Source organism: Eleutherodactylus coqui, chromosome 5, assembly GCF_035609145.1.
Source record: "Eleutherodactylus coqui strain aEleCoq1 chromosome 5, aEleCoq1.hap1, whole genome shotgun sequence".
NCBI lineage: Eukaryota > Metazoa > Chordata > Amphibia > Anura > Eleutherodactylidae > Eleutherodactylus > Eleutherodactylus coqui.
The window spans coordinates 38,790,217-38,809,031 of record NC_089841.1 but is presented as its reverse complement, the minus strand read 5'-3'; the positions used below and the strand labels follow the sequence as shown (position 1 = coordinate 38,809,031).

At 46.8% G+C, this 18,815-nt stretch overlaps 1 protein-coding gene and 1 pseudogene across 1 annotated transcript in view; one reads left to right on the top strand and one right to left on the bottom strand.

Annotated features, from left to right (window-relative positions):
* LOC136628742 (zinc finger protein 850-like) overlaps positions 1 to 11,456 on the bottom strand; it is a 101,282-nt pseudogene extending 89,826 nt beyond the window's left edge.
* A 4,646-nt stretch (positions 11,457 to 16,102) lies between these two features.
* The window catches only part of LOC136629150 (oocyte zinc finger protein XlCOF22-like), a 36,832-nt gene continuing 34,119 nt past the window's right edge, over positions 16,103 to 18,815 (top strand). Inside the window, exon 1 of the mRNA XM_066605302.1 lies at positions 16,103 to 16,220. The gene's annotated coding sequence lies outside the window, so the exon portion shown is untranslated. The remainder of the gene's footprint in view (positions 16,221 to 18,815) is intronic.

Sequence of the window (18,815 nt, the reverse complement as noted above, 5' to 3'; positions counted from 1 at the left end):
GGCAAGGCCCTACCTAAGCGGGGACATTGCCCCAATAAGGGCAGCCCAGCGGTCTTCAGATCTGGGCCCTAGCTGATCCTAGGAGCCACACACCAGAACAGAACACATTCACAGATACATCCAAACAGTACAAGACCAGCTTCAGACTGACCAGGAGCTGGGTTTATATGTGAGCATAGACCCAGGAGATTGGCTAGTAGGAAGAACCACACCCAGCCAGCTCAATCATTAACCCTGAGAGTGCTGTGCTGCTGGAAGCACAGTAGTACAACATATCTCAGCAGCACACGTAACACATGTGCTTGCTTGCGTGGGTCACCACAACCAGGCCTGTCCTTCGGTCCTCAAGACCTTTTTCGTTGCTCGTAATGCGGTCACTTGGACCAAACGCCTGTAGGACTTAATGTTACAGCAGTCCTAACCGTTTCCCCAGCAGAGGGATCTGGTCACACATGCAGCTCACGTCCCTCTCACTTCCAAGTCACATAAAGCTACTGCCTGGCCACTCCCCATTGTGAGGAGACGGTCACTGTCTCATTTCCCATCTGCAGCAGCTCCAACGTCAGTTCACTTGCTGCTTGCTATTCTGGCTGGCTGTCCTGTACTCCCTTGTAATGGCACAGCTACAAAAACATAAAAACTTATAAAGTCAATATGTTCACTTATGAGAATAAACATTTGTTTGGGCAAATAAACGTTTGCATGAGTGAATAAATATTTGCTAATGCCTTTGCATTAGCCCCCCTTACACACCAAATTTATTAAGAGATGCAAGCCTCGAAAAGAATTCATCAAGTTTTATCAGCCTGTATACCAGAAAAATAATTCTGCATCAGCTATTGTAGATCTGCGCTAGAATTTTCTGCAGGGTTTCAAAGAGACATTTTCCATCAAGATAATACTTGGTCACAAACAGCAAGTGAGTCATTGGAATGCCTCTACAACACTGCCACACTTCGTGGCCTGCTCGGCCACCAGATTTATTGCCAATGGAACATGTCTGGGACCATCTGAGATGCAAACTTCAAAAGCCTACAGGTTTGCATAATCTAGAACAGGAGTGCACACCATTTGGCTCTCAATGCCATTCTGTACAGCACCAATTATCTGGACACAGAAATATTAATGCGTGGCTTCCCACATGTAGCTTCCATATCAGGGTGAAGAGGAGTGGCACATAGCAGGGCAAAACGAATGACCAAGTACTAAGGGTGCACTGTGTAGTTATGTCTGGGTCCCCTATACATTAGTAGAATAAAGTCCCTTCATCCACTTGGTACTCCAGAAATGATTATATGGGTCAGAGACATTGTATATGCATACAGCTCTCTCCATTACAGTTCATAGGACTTATGAAATGCCATGCCGTCAACTCAACTTTCATCATCTACAACATTAAAGCCTGGTTTAGACACAACGATTATCGCTCAAAAAATCTTTTGAGCGATTTTTGAGCGATAATCATTGCGTGCATTTTACAGCACAAGGCGATCGCTCAAACGTAGTCTTCGGTGGCGGGATACAGCTGAAACAATAGTATCAGTTGTATCCCACTGTGAATTTCCTGATAACTTATCACTCAGCACGCTGAAAGATCAGCGACGGTTAATGAAAACTGCACAATGTCAGCGCAGTTAGACAATGATTATCGCTCGAAAGATGGCTTTGAGCAATTTTTGAGGGAAAATCGTTGTGTCTAAATTAGCCTTTAGAGCCACATGCATTACCTCCTCTCTGGAGTGCCGTATCACAACTTGCATCCAAGCTAGAAGCATCCCAATAGCGCAGGGGTCCCCAACTCCAGTCCTCAGGGACCACCAACAGGTCATGTTTTCAGGATATCCTATGATAAGAACATCTGTGGCAATGTCTGAGGCACTGACCATAATTACATCACCTGTGCAATACTGAGGAAATCCTGAAAACATGACCTGTTGGCGGTCCCCGAGGACTGGAGTTGGGGAACACTGCAATAGAGTACAAAAGCCTCCATTGAAGGGGTCATTTTTTCGCAATAATTCATCCTTTTCCTCTAATATTGTAGTCACTTACTCATATCAAAATTACAATCACACAAATAAAGTTTCATCCCACTCTGACAACTCCTTCTAGGTGCTTGATTTTTTTTTTAAATAATGGGTATTTTTTCTATGCTATTTGTCATTAACAAAAAAGGTGGAAAGAGAGAAAATGGCGACTTCCACATGTGAGATTGTGCGCAAGAAAAATCCCCACATTCTTAACATGAAGATGGCTTCTCCCTTGTGTGAGTTCTCTGATGTCTTACAAGATTTGATTTCATATTAAAACATTTCCCACATTCTGAACATGAAAATGGCTTCTCTCCTGTGTGAATTCTCTGATGTATTTTAAGTTCTGATTTTTTAAAACAGCGTTTCCCACATTCTGAACATGAAAACAGATTCTCCCCTGTGTGCATTCGCTGATGTATAAGTAGTTCTGATTTCTTAAAACAACCTTTCCCACAATCTGGACATGAAAATGGCTTCTCTACTGCATGAGTTCTTTGATGTTGAGCAAGATCCGATTTCACAGGAAAACATTTCCCACATTCTGAACATGCAAAGGGCTTCTCCCCTGTGTGAATGCTCTGATGTCTTAGCAGATGTGATTTTGCACTGAAACATTTCCTGCATTCTGAACATGAAAATGGCTTCTCCCCTGTGTGGCCTCTTTGATGTAGAACAAGGGTTGATTTTGAAGTAAAACATCTTCCACATTCTGAACATGAAAATGGCTTCTCTCCTGTGTGAACTCTCTGATGTTGAGCAAGATGTGATTTTGAAGTAAAATATTTCTCACATTCTGAACATGAAAATGGCTTCTCTCCTGTGTGAGTTCTTTGATGTAGAACAAGAGTTGATTTAGTAGTAAAACATTTTCCACATTCTGAACAGGAAAATGGCTTCTCCCCTGTATGAATTCTCTGATGTGCAATAAGTTCTGATTTCTTGGAGCAACACTTCCCACAATCCGGACATGAATACGGCTTCTCTCTTGTGTGAGATCTTAGATGTTCATCCCTTCTCTGACCTTTATTTAGCTTATCAGTCTGGGATGAATCAGAAGATGGGACCTGTATAAGAGGATCAGATGATGGATCTTTGCTGTGATGGGTTGAGGAGTTATCTGGGATAATGGCAGGTTCTTCATATGTATCTTGTGTGATACCACAGTTATCTGATTTACAGTCTGTAGATATCAGGCGTTTCTCTGAGCTCCCGGTACCATCATCTGCCAAGAATAAAACTGATTATTTTTAAGTGCCATAATCTTAAAAATAAAATGAATATTTTATAACAATTTTATACAAATTAATGTCATGTAGCAAAATTCAGTTGTTAACCAACTAAGAACAGTGGTGGTACTGATCTTGCAAAGCAACATATTGCCAAAAACAGTCAAAGCCACCATCTAACAATCCAGTAATAATACAAGCCTAGGCCCAGGTGGCTTCCCTAAGGAATACTACTCACTACTAGAGATGAGCGAGTATACTCGGTAAGGCACATTACTCGAGCGAGTATTGGCTTAGCCGAGTATCTCCCCGCTCGTCTCTAAAGATTCGGGGGCCGGCGGGGAGTGGCGGGGGAGAGCGGGGAGGAACGGAGGGGAGATCTGTCTCTCCCTCTCTCCCCCCCGCAACTCACCTGTCACCCGTGCCAGCCCCCAAATCTTTAGAGACGAGCGGGGAGAGACTCGGCTAAGGCACTACTCGCTCGAGTAATGTGCCTTAGCGAGTATACTCGCTCATCTCTACTCACTACTATTAACAGAATTACTTCCTGTGCATTTCTTCACAACTCTGTTGGCTTAGAACTTTGGAACACATTTCACAATTTCATACAATTTAAATATAGCCTGGCCTCCACCATGAAATCCGTCAAAGGAGAAAAAAAATGCTTATTGGTATTTTCAGAGGGACCAGGAAAGATTTCTCTCTTTCCCCACTTCTTGCCAATATTACAATAGACCACTTGGTGTTACATGTTCAAACTACCCCTTCTTTCTCAGCGCTCCTATTGCATAACTCAGATTAGGGTGGTGGTCTTTATAAACATCATCCTTCTGGTTCTTAGAAATCCTAAACAAACCCACCTTGAGGTGCTGGACAAGGTAGAGAACTGGGCACTCTGATTGTGAATCTAAATAAAACTCAAGCCCTCCTACTTAAAGGTCCAGGTAGACCCCCATAGTCACATGCCATCTAGTTGCAATCTAATACCATATAATACTTGGGTGAATAAATCCCCAGATGTCTTTCAGAAATACCAATGTACAGGGTGTAGTCGAAATTCCTGATCCAGCTCTAGATCTCAAAACTGGTGTCCTATATTGAAATAATAACAGCATACTTGAATAGGAAGACATGGATGCACTATGTAAAGGTGTGTGCCCAGAGATGACATTCGGGCTCCCCTCCAGTTTCTTATGGAGATCCAGGTTAGAAATGGAACAAAGTTCTGTATCCCCTTCCCATGGAGTGGGCTCCACTACTAGGATCTGCTCAGGAGAGGCGGTGCCTGCCTTCTGTGGTGTGCCTGATCACAGGCATAAAACGTCACACACAGTGGTTGCTGTTGTTGCATCATAAGTCTTTATTTAACAAGGCTTTATTCAATTCTTCTGAATGGCTAGAGTCATTAAATATGTAAATGTTGCTAAACTGATGTTAATCAAGTCTCTACATCCTGTGCCCCAGGTTGAACCGTCCCTTGGCACTATTCCGGGATACACAGTGAACTGTTCAGAATTAGTCCTTATATTGCTCTCTGCCTTTGATGGGAGCAGCACACTCACCACCAGTCGCAGGTTCAAGATGTCCACGTAGCACAAGGTCAAAAAGGCTGCGAATGAAGCTCCAACAGTGAAGAGGAGCGTGGCAGGAAAGCAAATGTTGCAGAAACAGTTCTCATGAGATGTCAGGTAGTACGAGCTGTTAACCACTCTTTACCAGTCAGTAACCATGCAATAATGCACAAACTTATGAGCCCCGATACGAGGCGTCGTCAGCCACATAAACACTCACTTCCTCTGGAATTCCTGCGCTACAGCTCCTCTTCCTGAAAAAAATATCCCACCCAGCCTCCCTCGGACAATCATAACCCCTCCTAGGAAAGGAACAGTGACTGCAATATCACACGAACCACCAAATAGCACCCTAACATTATCACACATATATTCTTACTAATATAACTCACCAAAGAGTCCTGAAAAACATGTGCCTATGTTGTTGTAGACATGATGATTAGTTAGCGTAAAATGTCTATTGATTTGTAATAAACTAGATGTGTTACCCAGCTGTAGTGATTTTACTCTGTAGAGGCTAATGGCTGCATAATTTCATTATGGTAATTGCTGGACAATGGCATGGTGAAAGATGTGTGTTTTATAACTTTAGCCTAATGTGAAGCTCTTCTCCAGCCTCTAAGAGTTAAAGTCACATTCCTATACTGTATTACTTGTATGCATTTTGGGCGTTTCCCCCTCCCCCCTTCCCCCCCTTCAACTTCTGGAACAAAGGAACTACTTTTAACTGACAGCATGCTTGGAGGAAAAAGACTGGCTCATACACTGGACTTGAGAGGTGTGGGGAGGGGCAGGGAGAATTCTATATGGCCTAACGAATGAGAATATATATATGTTACTGATGTAATCTGTTAAACACCCATAAAGGGCAGGTACTATGTGTTTTAATAAATTAGGGCTCTGGGATTGTAACTCCAGAGAGCTCGTTGAGATTCAAGACTGATAACTTGTGTCAGATTGGTTTCTTTCAAAAGGCATGCACATGCCATACTATACAATTAGGAAGCTACAGAATACCCTGAAATCTGCTGGAGAAAAATATAATCCAGTTCAATGTGCCCCTCTTCACACTACATGATCGTTTGGCACACAGGCCCCAGAGCATGGATTTCAATTTTGTGTTGTACTCCCTGTAAGGCCGCCTGCAGATGGCCGGGTCGGATCTGGCTGCGAGAATTCTCGCACCGGGACCCGACCCGAGCGCCTGCAGAGAGCAGCGCGGAACTCACCCACTCCCGCAGCTCCGGCTTTTTCATGTGCCGGACGCCGGCGCATGCGCAGAGCAGAGCCGGCGGCCGGGGAGTGACGTTTCTGTGCGGAGCATGCCGCGGTTTGTTTTCTGTGCGTGATTTCGCGCGGACAAACCGCAGCCGTCTGCATAGGATTGCGTATTGTAATGCAATCCTATGCAGGAGTGTACAAGCGGAAATTCTGCGGGGAATCCCGCCCGTCTGCAGGCGGCCTAAGAGAGAGAGAGTAAAACCCAATTGCAAAATTGAAGAGTAGCGTCTGATAAGCAGAAATCCATTTACATACTGTGGGACCGCTACTATGACTGAAGTAAGGAAACGCACGTTCTGGTAACATGGCTTATGCCAAAGCACACTGGAAGGAGGCCCAACATAGATCAGTACCTGAATCTCCTGACGACAACTGAAGATGACTTACTGGATGAAATGCCAATGCCATGGCAGAAGGAGGCCACTTCAGGGATGCTTTGGCATAGGCCATACTACCAGAACTTACATCATAGCAGCGGTCCCACAGCACTTAGAGAGCCATGACAAGTGGATTTCCGCTTATAACATGCTACTCTTCAAATTTGCAATTGGATTTTACTGTCTTTCTCTTACGGAGGGCCACAACACAAAATTGAAATCCATATTCTGGGGCACACAAGGGCCAATGCACCATACCATTGTTTAGCTTATCCACGCTTTCCTATTCATGTGTGCTATTATTTCAATATAGGACACCTGTATTGAGGTATAGTGCTGGATCAGATTTTTGAACTATACAATGTATAAACAATCTAGAAACTTCCCTTCCCATTTGCAGAAATCTCCTGCTGTCAAACACTGAGAGAACCAATCTCACCAAAATGATTAAAAATGAATTTCCTATTACACTCATTCATATGGATCGGGGGGGGGGGGAGTCAAATATTGCTTTTCATATTGTTCAGTAGTCCCAAACACCAGGGAGACTTAATTTCCTGTAAATGTCCTGGAAAATTAATTTGGCTAAAGTCACTTGATTAATAGGAGATTGGATAGAAAACTCCTCCATATTCTGACTATAGTATTGACCAGACCATCTTCCTGGATATTTCACTCTCAAACTTACTCCACCAACCATACCCTTCTCCATCTGAAAAGGTAACATTTAATCCATTGTTGTTGACCACCTGGAAAGCCTGGCAATGCTTGAGAGAAATAAATCACCTTCTAACAGGAGTGTACATAAAACTCATGGGGCCCCATAGCAAAATTTTGAATGGTACCCACCACTGTGGCTCCCACTCAGTACCTGTACCCCACCTGCTAAACCTTTATTCTCCGAATTACCGGAGGACAGTAAAATGCGATCACATACTCTGTCACGGTTGACACCAGCCGGAACACTCAGGGCACCATCTGACTCCTCCTCCAGTCTCCTGCACACTGTACACTAAAGGCAGGAAAGGGAGGAGTCAGACGGTGCCCTGAGCACTCCAGCCAACATCAGTGTGACACAGCATGTACTAACATTTTTATGGTCGGCCAGTGGTTCAGTGGATGGAGGTTCCACAAATGGGGCAAGGGTCAGGCCATTTGGCTCTGGACCCCCTGTCCTGCTGGACGCACAGCAGTCGTGTAGTGTCCCAGAACAACATCATGATTTCACTGCCCGTGAACTGTGATCTCCTCTATTATACCTGTGTGATCATCATCACTAACTGTGATTAGACTACCTGTATCCCGCTCTAAGCGGTTTCTGTAGTAGGGTCCATGCCAAAACATCACAAAACTGAAAAAATGACTAGAAACTGAACATATAACCCCAAGTAGATCTGAGTTGTTCAGAATTGAGATCACATGACCATTTGAGAAAAAAGAAGCCAGGAGTTTAAGGCCTCATGTCCATGGGCGGGCCAGATTCTGTGTGGCGAATCCCGCACGGAATCCAGCCCTGCCCTAGGCCAGTGACCCCGGCGTACCTGTATTTTACCGGCAGCGGAGTCTGCACGGACCTCTCCACTTCCAGGTTTGCTGTCCTGTGCATGGTCCTCACGGCTCACCATCAGACATGCGCAGTACAGTTTTTCTTTTTGCTTTCCTACAGGATCCGTGGCACATCCACAGTGTCAGTGTTCCTGTGGGTGTTCTGCGGATCGACGGCTTCCATTGACTTCAATGGAAGTCGTCGATGTGGAACCGCACAAAAATAGAGCGTGCTGCAATTTGTTTTCTGTACCAAAAAGTCCGCAAAACAAATCTGCATGCTTTAATTAATTTGCGGACGCCCATGCTTCCCTATGGGCGTGCTTGATTTGTGGATTCCTGTGGACATTGGTCCTAGGATAGAAAGAAACATTCACTTAAAACGGCATTGTACTTACTAACGAGGGCAAACGTGAACCACCTCAACATGCAGACAGGCAAAACTGCCAAATGAGGGAGCCAACTTACTCATTCAGGGGTACTCCGTGCAGAATGATGGGAGAAAATCTTGTACAAGGCCACAACATAGCAAAATGTAAAAAAAATTTAAAGGGTCTGAAGACTTTCCAAATACATTGTATCCCTCCCCACTTGACCAGAGCTGACCTGATGTCCCAGCTGTGAGCCAAGAGTAGTGGAGAGCCCTAATCAGAGTTAGTGCCACCGAGGAGCCTGATATGGAGTCAATGCTCCGGGCCTCTGTTATAGTCACTGAAAGCAGCATGGGAAGAGTACATGTTACGTCCAAACCGGACACGCTGGATCTGAAACCTGAAAGGTTCACGGGTAGTCAACAAACAGACCGCAAGTACTCACAAAACGGTCATAAACAAAGAAAACAGAACCAGGAAAACACTGTCCCTATAAACATTTTACGCAGGGAACCTTTTACAATAGGCAGAAAACCCGCCCTAACAAGGGCAAACATGACTACGTATCTTGGCCACTAGCAGACCCTACGTGGGATAGGAGAAAACCACAGAAAACAAGATATTAAATAGCAATTGTAGTACTTAGCTTTGTTAAACATCAGACAAACAGGAGATTCAGTACCAAGCTCTGACATCTACCACAGTCAGAGGAAGACTGAAAATAAACAGTAACGAGCTAAGAGCCAGCCCAGGTTAAATAGTCCTTCCAAATTACCCACAGGTGAGACCAAGCAAGTCTCACCTAGTACAACTCCACCACAGCTAGAAGATGAAGAGAAACACATAAAGACCTAAACAAGAAAGAAAGAAAGAAAGAAGAGAAAGAAAGAAAGAGAAAGAAAGAAAGAAAGAAAGAAAAGAAAGAAAGAAAGAAAGAAAGAAAGAAAGAAAGAAAGAAAGAAAGAAAGAAAGAAAGAAAGAAAGAAAGAAAGAAAGAAAGAAAGAAAAGAAAGAAGAGAAAGAAAGAAAGAAAGAAAGAAAGAAAGAAAGAAAGAAAGAAAGAAAGAAAGAAAGAAAGAAAGAAAGAAAGAAAGAAAGAAAGAAAGAAAGAAAGAAAGAGAAAGAAAGAAAGAAAGAAAGAAAGAAAGAAAGAAAGAAAGAAAGAAAGAAAGAAGAAAGAAAGAAAGAAAGAAAGAAAAGAAGAAAGAAAGAAATCCCAGAATTGCTGCAATAGTACATGTCTGTTTCAGTGGCGCCTGCTTCCTGGTTCCGGCGGTACTCGCTGCTGCAGTCCATGGAGCTTAACAAACTATATAAAATATCTGCAGCTGCTGACTGAGGTAGAATCTGTGACTCAGTAGATGATTTGTAGATGACAGCACAGGCTCCCGGGATAAAGCAGAAGAGCAAGGAGATTTACTTAAATTCCATTTCATTTATTCATGTCAGACAGTCCAGTAGATGTCAAAGCATGGCGGCGACGTTTCGACAGCCAACGCTGTCTTTGTCAAGTTCATATAACAACAGAAAAAGTGCCCCATATAACAACAGTTTGTTGCCCTTAGTGGTGTTGCCCTGACATGACATACTTCCTGTTGGAGCTGCGGTCATGTGGGTATGCCCTTGCTAAACCTGATAGTGTCTTCCGCACTTCCGCCCTCAGTTGTTATGGGCACTGATGCACTTCCGGGGCTGTGTAATACAGCTTGTAGACGCCGGAGGATCTTTGAGAGCCGTGATGGATGCGCACCGCCCAGGATACAGGTGATATTCATTGCACTTATTTTATGGGGAGGTACTTGTACTATTTATGGGGCACTTGTTCTGTTGTTATATGAGCTTGACAAAGACAGCGTTGGCTGTCGAAACGTCGTCATGCTTTGACATCTACTGGACTGTCTGACATGAATAAATGAAATGGAATTTAAGTAAATCTACTTGCTCTTCTGCTTTATCCCGGGAGCCTGTGCTGTCATCTACAAATCATCTACTCTGCATATTCCTTTGGGTTCTGTGTGTCCAGGATCCGGAAGGCGAGCACGGCGAGTATCAGTGATTCCTACACACCTGTAAAGTGGTGATTCTGCTTGGTGTTGCTGTTTGACTGATTTTCTGTAGAGAATCTGTGACTCCTCTCTGCTGTATTTAGTGGTTACTACTCACCTGGGCGGTTACCTGTAGGAATCTCCTCTTTACACCGCTGATCGCCCCTCACATTTGTCTCTGTAGTATTAATATCGGTCAGATCTTCATCCTGATACAAAAGCTGTGAGACAAATATTGTAAAAGTCAGGAGACGGTTGGAGAAGTCGTGTGGAAGGTTTTACCTGACCAGAAAAGATCATTAATCATCATGATGACCAAAGATGCCCTGACAGGAGTAGTTATCTGAGCCACATAGCTGTAGGTCTAGAAGCCGGACATATATATTAGATGGCGGCTCAATGACTGCTCAGGAACCTCATACACATGTATATCCGGCATGGCTAGACATGCTGCATGTTGTCTCAGTGGAGGAGATCAGCGTCTACCAGACACATCCGCTGTTTGTCTCGGGGGACATAAAGGAGCAGATAGATATAAATCCAACCTGTTGGCTCCTTATTGCCACCAGCAGTCTCCACCACCAGAAAACTGGGAAAAGATCCAGACAACATGTAATGTCTCTAGTCAGCGGTAATCCTGCCATCTCCACCGGCCTCATCACACAAGTAGAAGACATCTAATAAGACTGAGGACAAGAGCTTCACAGCCTTCTACAGATCAGAAGGACCTCTCCATCTACCTGGTGGTCCTGTGGAAGAAGAGGACGGGGACATCTCTCTGGTGGGCTTCTCTTACTGGATGGAACTGGAGGAAACACAGACAGACACTGAAGTCATTCTTTACATACAGATAATAAAGTCCCCGTGTATTTAGTCCTGTCTATTACCTGGTGATGGGAGCGGCTGGGGGGTCTCCATCATGGCCTCCTTGTACAGATCCTTGTGTCCTTCTAAATACTCCCACTCATCCATGGAGAAATAGACAGCGACATCCTGACACCTTATAGGAACCTGACAACACAATATACAGTCATTACCCAGAAGCCTCCAGTGCTGTCACTGTATAATGTCCCAGCATTCCCTGCAGCGTCACCTCTCCAGTCAGCAGCTCAATCATCTTGTTGGTGAGTTCTAGAATCTTCTGTACATTGATGTCCTCATGTATCAGGGAGTGAGGTGGGGGCCCCGTGATTGGGCTCCGGGGTCTCCCCCATCCATCACACACAGGGGCCCGGCAGCCATCACTAGAGGTCTTCTTCACTACTGTGTAATCCTGTATATGGGGAGACAGTAATAAATATTACTGCAGACATTTCCAGAGTCCATCACCTCTCCAGTGACATCATCTGTTATTACCATAGATAAGAATGATGTAATGTGACATCATCAGAATCTCCACCCTCTTCAGCGACATCATCAGTTATTACCATAGATAAGAATGATGTCATGTGACATCATCTCTCGCCCGAACATGTCAGCTGCACCTCAAGAAAATCGCTAGAATACACCCTTTTCTCACCGTGGTCACGCAAAAAAACGATAACTTGCCCCACTCTCGGCACGATTATTGCAACTCGTTGCTGATCGGCCTCCCCTGCTCCAGACTCTCCCCTTTCCAATCCATCCTGAATGCGGCAGCCAGGCTCCTCTTCCTGTCCATACGCTACTCGGACACCTCTGCCCTGTGCCGGTCACTGCACTGGCTGCCCGTCAAATAGAGAATTCGATTCAAACTCACTACCTTCATCCATAAAACTCTCCATAGCACTGTGCCCAGTCTGTGCCCTCCGCTCAGCTAATAAAATCAGATTAAGCGCCCCTTTAATTCGAACCTCTGTCTCCCGCCTCTAAGACTTCTCGAGAACAGCACCAATCCTCTGGAACGTGCTACTCAAAACTATCCGGGCAATCCTTGACATAAACAACTTCAGGCGTGCTCTAAAAACGCACCTCTTCAGGGAGGCATACCATATCCCCTAAACCAGTGATGGGCAACCTTTTGAGCTCGGTGTGTCAAAATGCGCCAAAAAAACGAGCAGAACTCGGGTGGTGTGTCACTTCGAGAAAAAAAATCCATAAATTCGCGATATTTATAGTTTAAATAACAAATATGTATAATTGTACTGTATAACTGTATTTAATAAACCCAAAACCCCCATAGCACAGGCCCTCGCCTCTCCCAGCCTCCCCCTCACTTATCTTAGTAATGATGAGCCACCAGCAGGGATAATGCTCCTCACAGCAGCCCCCCACAGCGGCCCCCCAGCAGCACCAGCGCCACCCACAGCGGCCCCCCAGCAGCACCAGCGCCCCCCACAGCGGCCCCCAGGAGTATCTGCCCCCCACAGCGGCCCCCAGCATTACCTGCCCCCCACAGCGGCCCCCAGCATTACCTGCCCCCCACAGCGGCCCCCCAGCAGCACCAGCGCCACCCACAGCGGCCCCCCAGCAGCACCAGCGCCACCCACAGCGGCCCCCCAGCAGTATCTGCCCCCCACAGCGGCCCCCAGGAGTATCTGCCCCCCACAGCGGCCCCCAGCATTACCTGCCCCCCACAGCGGCCCCCAGCATTACCTGCCCCCCACAGCGTCCCCCCAGCGGTGACTGCCCCCTTACAGCAGCCCCCCCAGCGGTGACTGCCCCCTTACAGTGGGCCTCCCAGCAGTGACTGCCCCCTTACAGTGGGCCCCGCAGCGGTGACTGCCCCCTTACAGTGGGCCCCGCAGCGGTGACTGCCCCCTTACAGTGGGCCCCCCAACGGTGACTGCCCCCCTTACAGTGGGCCCCCTAGCGGTGACTGCCCCCTTACAGTGGGGCCCCTAGCGGTGACTGCCCCCTTACAGTGGACCCCCCCAGCGGTGACTGCTCCCTTATAGTGGACCCACCCAGCGGTGACTGCCCCCTTATAGCGGGCCTCTAGCGTTGACTGCCCTCCATGAGACCCACGTACTTACCTCGTGGATGCTCCGCTTCTCCTGTGACGTCAGTGTGTTGCAGGCGCCTCCTCCCCCGGATGCGGAACCAACAGGTAGCAGACGTCGGGCGACGGGGGAAGGAGGATCCCGGGATCAGCGCTGCTAGTAGTGCTGGTTAGTGAATACCAGCAGGGGAGTCACGGCCCCTGCCGGTATTCATTAACTGGGTGAGCGGCCGTGTGTCAGCAACTATGGCTACGTGTGTCAGTGCTGACACGTGTGTCATAGGTTCGCCATCACGACCCTAAACCAAACCCCTCTGTACTCCCGCTGATAACATGCTCCCTGGCCTACTGACTGCAATGCCTGCTAGCCATAATCAACTGCCCCATGTCGTCATAGAAATTCAGCCACCGTAGCATCCGACACTCCCCTACCTTCGACACCTTCTGTATCACCCCATTATTTGTAGTATGTAAGCTTGTTGGAGCCCCCCACCCCTACTGTTGCCCTCAATTGATAACTACATGTAACAGTGGTTTTTGTATCTTTGCTTTTTGTTTCTGTTCCTCATGTCTTGTAAGCGCTGCGAAATATGTTGGGGCTATATAAAAAAAGTTTATTATTATGATCTCTTTCCTCTCCTGTGACATCATCTGTTATTACCATAGATAAGAATTATATAAAGTGACATCATCAGAATCTCTCACCTCTCCAGTGACATCATCTGTTATTACCATAGATAAGAATGATGTAATGTGACGTCATCCGAATCTCTCCACTCTCCGGTGACATCATCAGTTATTACCACAGATAAGAATGATGTAATGTGACATCATCAGAATCTCTCCCCTCTCCAGTGACATCATCTGTTATTACCATAGATAAGAATGATGTAATGTGACATCTTCAGAATCTCCCCCCTCTTAAGTGACACCATCTATTACCATAGATAAGAATGATGTAATGTGACATCATCAGAATCTCTCCCCTCTCCAGTGACATCATCTGTTATTACCATAGATAAAAATGATGTAATGTGACATCATCCGAATCTCTCCCCTCTCCAGTGACGTCATCTGTTATTACCATAGATAAGAATGATGTAATGTGACATCATCAGAATCTCTCACCTCTTAAGTGACATCATCTGTTATTACCATAGATAAGAATGATGTAATGTGACCTCATCAGAATCTCTCCCCTGTCCAGTGACATCATCCGTTATTACCATAGATAAGAATGATGTGATGTGACATCATCAGAATCTCTCACCTTTCCAGTGAGCTGATAGAGTATCTCCAAGGTGAGATTTAATACACTCTCCGCCATCTTGTTCCTGTCCTTCTCCATGCTCGATGGGTCTACTAGGAAAAATATCTCATATAAAATATATGAACAGCGAATGCTATATTGTGGAAATGTGACTGAAGATGAGAAAAAAAAATAAAAAGCTCACAAAATTGCATTAAAAATATAACACAATAACGGCAGCCTGCACACGCACGGATTTGCATTGCAGACGCCGCTGCTGCCAGGGCCGGATTCCGTATGCAGAATCCGACCGCCCGCGTGCTGGGGGCCTGCAGGAGATAATGAGGGGAAACATGTGAGGAGGTAATAAAGTGTAGATTTGGTACTCTTATTTTTGTATGGATTGGGACACGAGGGGAAGAGATTTTCGAGGCAGTTTGAGGTTAAAGGGAACCAGTCATCGAGTTCTTAGACTATTACGGATGCAGCAATGCCATTTTTTAAAATCAACTAAAGAAGGTAATTATGTGCCATTTTTGGAGGTTAGGGGGAGGTATGACGGCAGCCATCGTATGTTCAGCGGGGTCATGCAATCTAGAAATGTCTGATTTGGAGGGTCTCACCCCTGGAAGCATATTTGGGATTTCAGCCGCAGTTCAGTAGCGGTGAGCGATTCCAGCGACCTCATTGGTTGTTGGGTACACCCCCCCCCTTGGAGATGTGCAAGAGTGGCCGGCCCATTAAATAAGCAGCAGCAGGGCCGTAGGAGGGTCAGCAACTAACCCCAACCCTAACCCTAACCCTAAACCCAAAGCCTAACCCCCCCCCCCCCCCCTCGTGCAGATCTCCAAAGGGGTCTGTGTACCCAACAACCAATGAGGTCACTGGAATCGCTCACCGCTACTGAAGTGCAGCTGAAATCCAATATATGCCCCCTGGAAGGGCTGTGAGCAGGACAATAACAATGGCTGACTACATGGCAGGGAAGGAGGTGGAGATGTACATCTGGGGGCTGATGCATGATTGTGAAGGAGTTAATAGTCCCCTCCCCCAGCGGTTCTGAAACACACTTACCTCCACCTGAAGAGCTGGACAACAGCTGTGTGTCTGCAGGACCTGTGATGATGTCACTGTCATGTGATCAGTCACATGTGTGGGAGGAGTCAGGGATCACATGGCTTACGTGTCACTCGCCTGCTAGAGGTTTCTAGAAGGTGTTGTTTCCCCGGGTTTCATCACACATTACAGGAGCTCCGTGCCTCGTGTCATGTGATCACCATCACGGGTCCTTCAAGTTTAGAGGCAAATGCTAAATCCTAGTGAGCTAAAGGACCTCTGCTGACGTCAAGAACTCCGCCCAATTATGTCACATGATGGTGACCGCAGGTCCTTCAGCCACCACTGATCCTCTTCTCTTCTGAGCTCCTCCCCCTCAGGTACTGATGATGTCATCACAGGTCCTTCTCCTCTGTAGCAGATACAGAACAGGCCCTGGTGGGGTAGTTATGGCTGGTGGTCACTGTGGATGTGGATGAAGACCTCTTGTTCTCTCTGTTATCAGTCAGCTGTTTCCCATTATTCATTGACTTGTATACACAGGAGGTACGTACACAGACCCCACAACTTTGGGTCAGTGAAAAGAGGGGTAATTGTTTGGTGTACGTGGTGGGAATTTATTTATTTTTTAACATTAAGCTATGCCTCTGGTGTCTCTCTCATAATACTATTGCCATCCTGCATGCACCGCATTGCCCCACTCAGTAATAATGCTTCCACTCAATCATGCCCCCACATTTCACCGCTCAGTTATAATGCTCCCTGCTCAGTGATAATGCCCCCCTGTGTGCCCTGACATTCCCAGTCAGTATTAGTGCTTCCATTCAATAATTCTCCCGCTCATGCCCTCTCATTTCCCTGTCAGTAGTAATTACCCCACTTTGTAATGCCCCCTGCATGCCCTCACATTCCCCAGCTCAGTAATGCCCCCCTGCATGCTCTCACATTCCCCTTCCCAATAATGCCCCCCTGCATGCTCTCACATCCCCCTTCTCAATAATGCCCCCCTGCATGCCCTCACATCCCCCTTCTCAATAATGCCCCCCTGCATGCCCTCACATTCCCCTTCCCAATAATGCCCCCCTGCATGCCCTCACATTCCCCTTCCCAATAATGCCCCCCTGCATGCCCTCACATCCCCCTTCTCAATAATGCCCTCCTGCATGCCCTCACATCCCCCTTCTCAATAATGCCCCCCTGCATGCCCTCCCATTCCCCTTCCCAATAATGCCCTCCTGCATGCCCTCACATTCCCCTTCCCAATAATGCCCCCCTGCATGCCCTCACATTCCCCTTCCCAATAATGCCCTCCTGCATGCCCTCACATTCCCCTTCCCAATAATGCCCCCCTGCATGCCCTCACATTCTCCCACTCATGCCCTCTCATTTCCCTGTCAGTAGTAATTACCCTTCTCAATAATGCCCCCTTGCATGCCCTCACATTCCCCTACCCAATAATGCCCTCCTGCATGCCCTCACATTCCCCTTCCCAATAATGCCCTCCTGCATGCCCTCACATTCCCCTTCCCAATAATGCCCTCCTGCATGCCCTCACATTCCCCTTCCCAATAATGCCCCCCTGCATGCCCTCACATTCCCCTTCTTAATAATGCCCCCCTGCATGCCCTCACATTTCCCCGCCCAGTAATAATGCTCCTGCATTCTCCCCCCTCAGTAGCAATGCCTCCACTAAATAATATCCCCACATTTGACCGCTCACTAATAATGCCCCTCTGCTCAGCAATAATGCTGCCACTCAATAATTCCCCCTGTGTGCCCTCATATCCCCCTTCTCAGCAATGATGCCCCCACACAATAATGCCCTCCTGCATGCCCTCACATTCCCCAGCTTAGTAATAATGCTGCCACTCAATATTGCCTCCCTGTATGCCCACATATCCCCTGCTCAGCAATAATGGCACCACACAATAATGCCCCCTGCATAACCTCACATTCTCCTGCTCAATAATACACCACTGCATGCCGGCAAATTCCCCCACCCAGTAATAATGCCCCTGCATGCTCCCTCCTCAGTAATAATTTACCCACTCAGTAATCACGTCCCCTATTATGCCCTCACATTCCCCCATTCAGTAATAATGTCCCTGCATGCCCAGAAATTCCCCTGCTCAGAAATAATGCCCCCACACAATACTATTCCCTGCATGCCCTCACATTCCCCTTCTCAATAATGCCCTCCTGCATGCCCTCACATTCCCCTTCTCAATAATGCCCTCCTGCATGCCCTCACATTCCCCAGCTCATTAATGCCCTCCTGCATGCCCTCACATCCCCCTTCTCAATAATGCCCTCCTGCATGCCCTCACATTCCCCAGCTCATTAATGCCCCCCTGCATGCCCTCACATTCCCCTTCTCAATAATGCCCTCCTGCATGCCCTCACATTCCCCAGCTCATTAATGCCCCCCTGCATGCCCTCACATCCCCCTTCTCAATAATGCCCTCCTGCATGCCCTCACATCCCCCTTCTCAATAATGCCCTCCTGCATGCCCTCACATTCCCCAGCTCATTAATGCCCTCCTGCATGCCCTCACATTCCCCAGCTCATTAATGCCCTCCTGCATGCCCTCAAATTCCCCAGCTCATTAATGCCCTCTTGCATGCCCTCACATTCCCCTTCTTAATAATGCCCCCCTGCATGCCCCCACATTCCCCTTCTCAATAATGCCCCCCTGCATGCCCTCACATTCCCCAGCTCAATAATGCCCCCCTGCATGCCCTCACATTCCCCAGCTCAGTAATAATTCCCCTCTCAGTAACAATGCATCCACTCAGTAATCATGTCTCCTTTTACACCCCACTTAGTAATAATGCCTCTTTGCATGGCTCTACATGTTCCTCTCTCAGTAGCAATGTCCCCACTTAATAGTAATGCCTCAGAGTGCCCCTCATTAATAATGCCCATGCTCATTAAAGAGGTTTGCCAAGTATATATATTTTTAATGACCAGGCATGCTTCAAAATAACAAAAGAATAGATACTTACCTTACTTCTTAGCTCTTGTTGCGCTTACTTCTGGCTTGTGATCATGTGATCACTATGGCCAATCCTTTCTCTCGGTGTTGGCTAGGGATTGGCTGCCAATCCCATGCTAGACAGCATGTAAGTGTGCTACCTGGA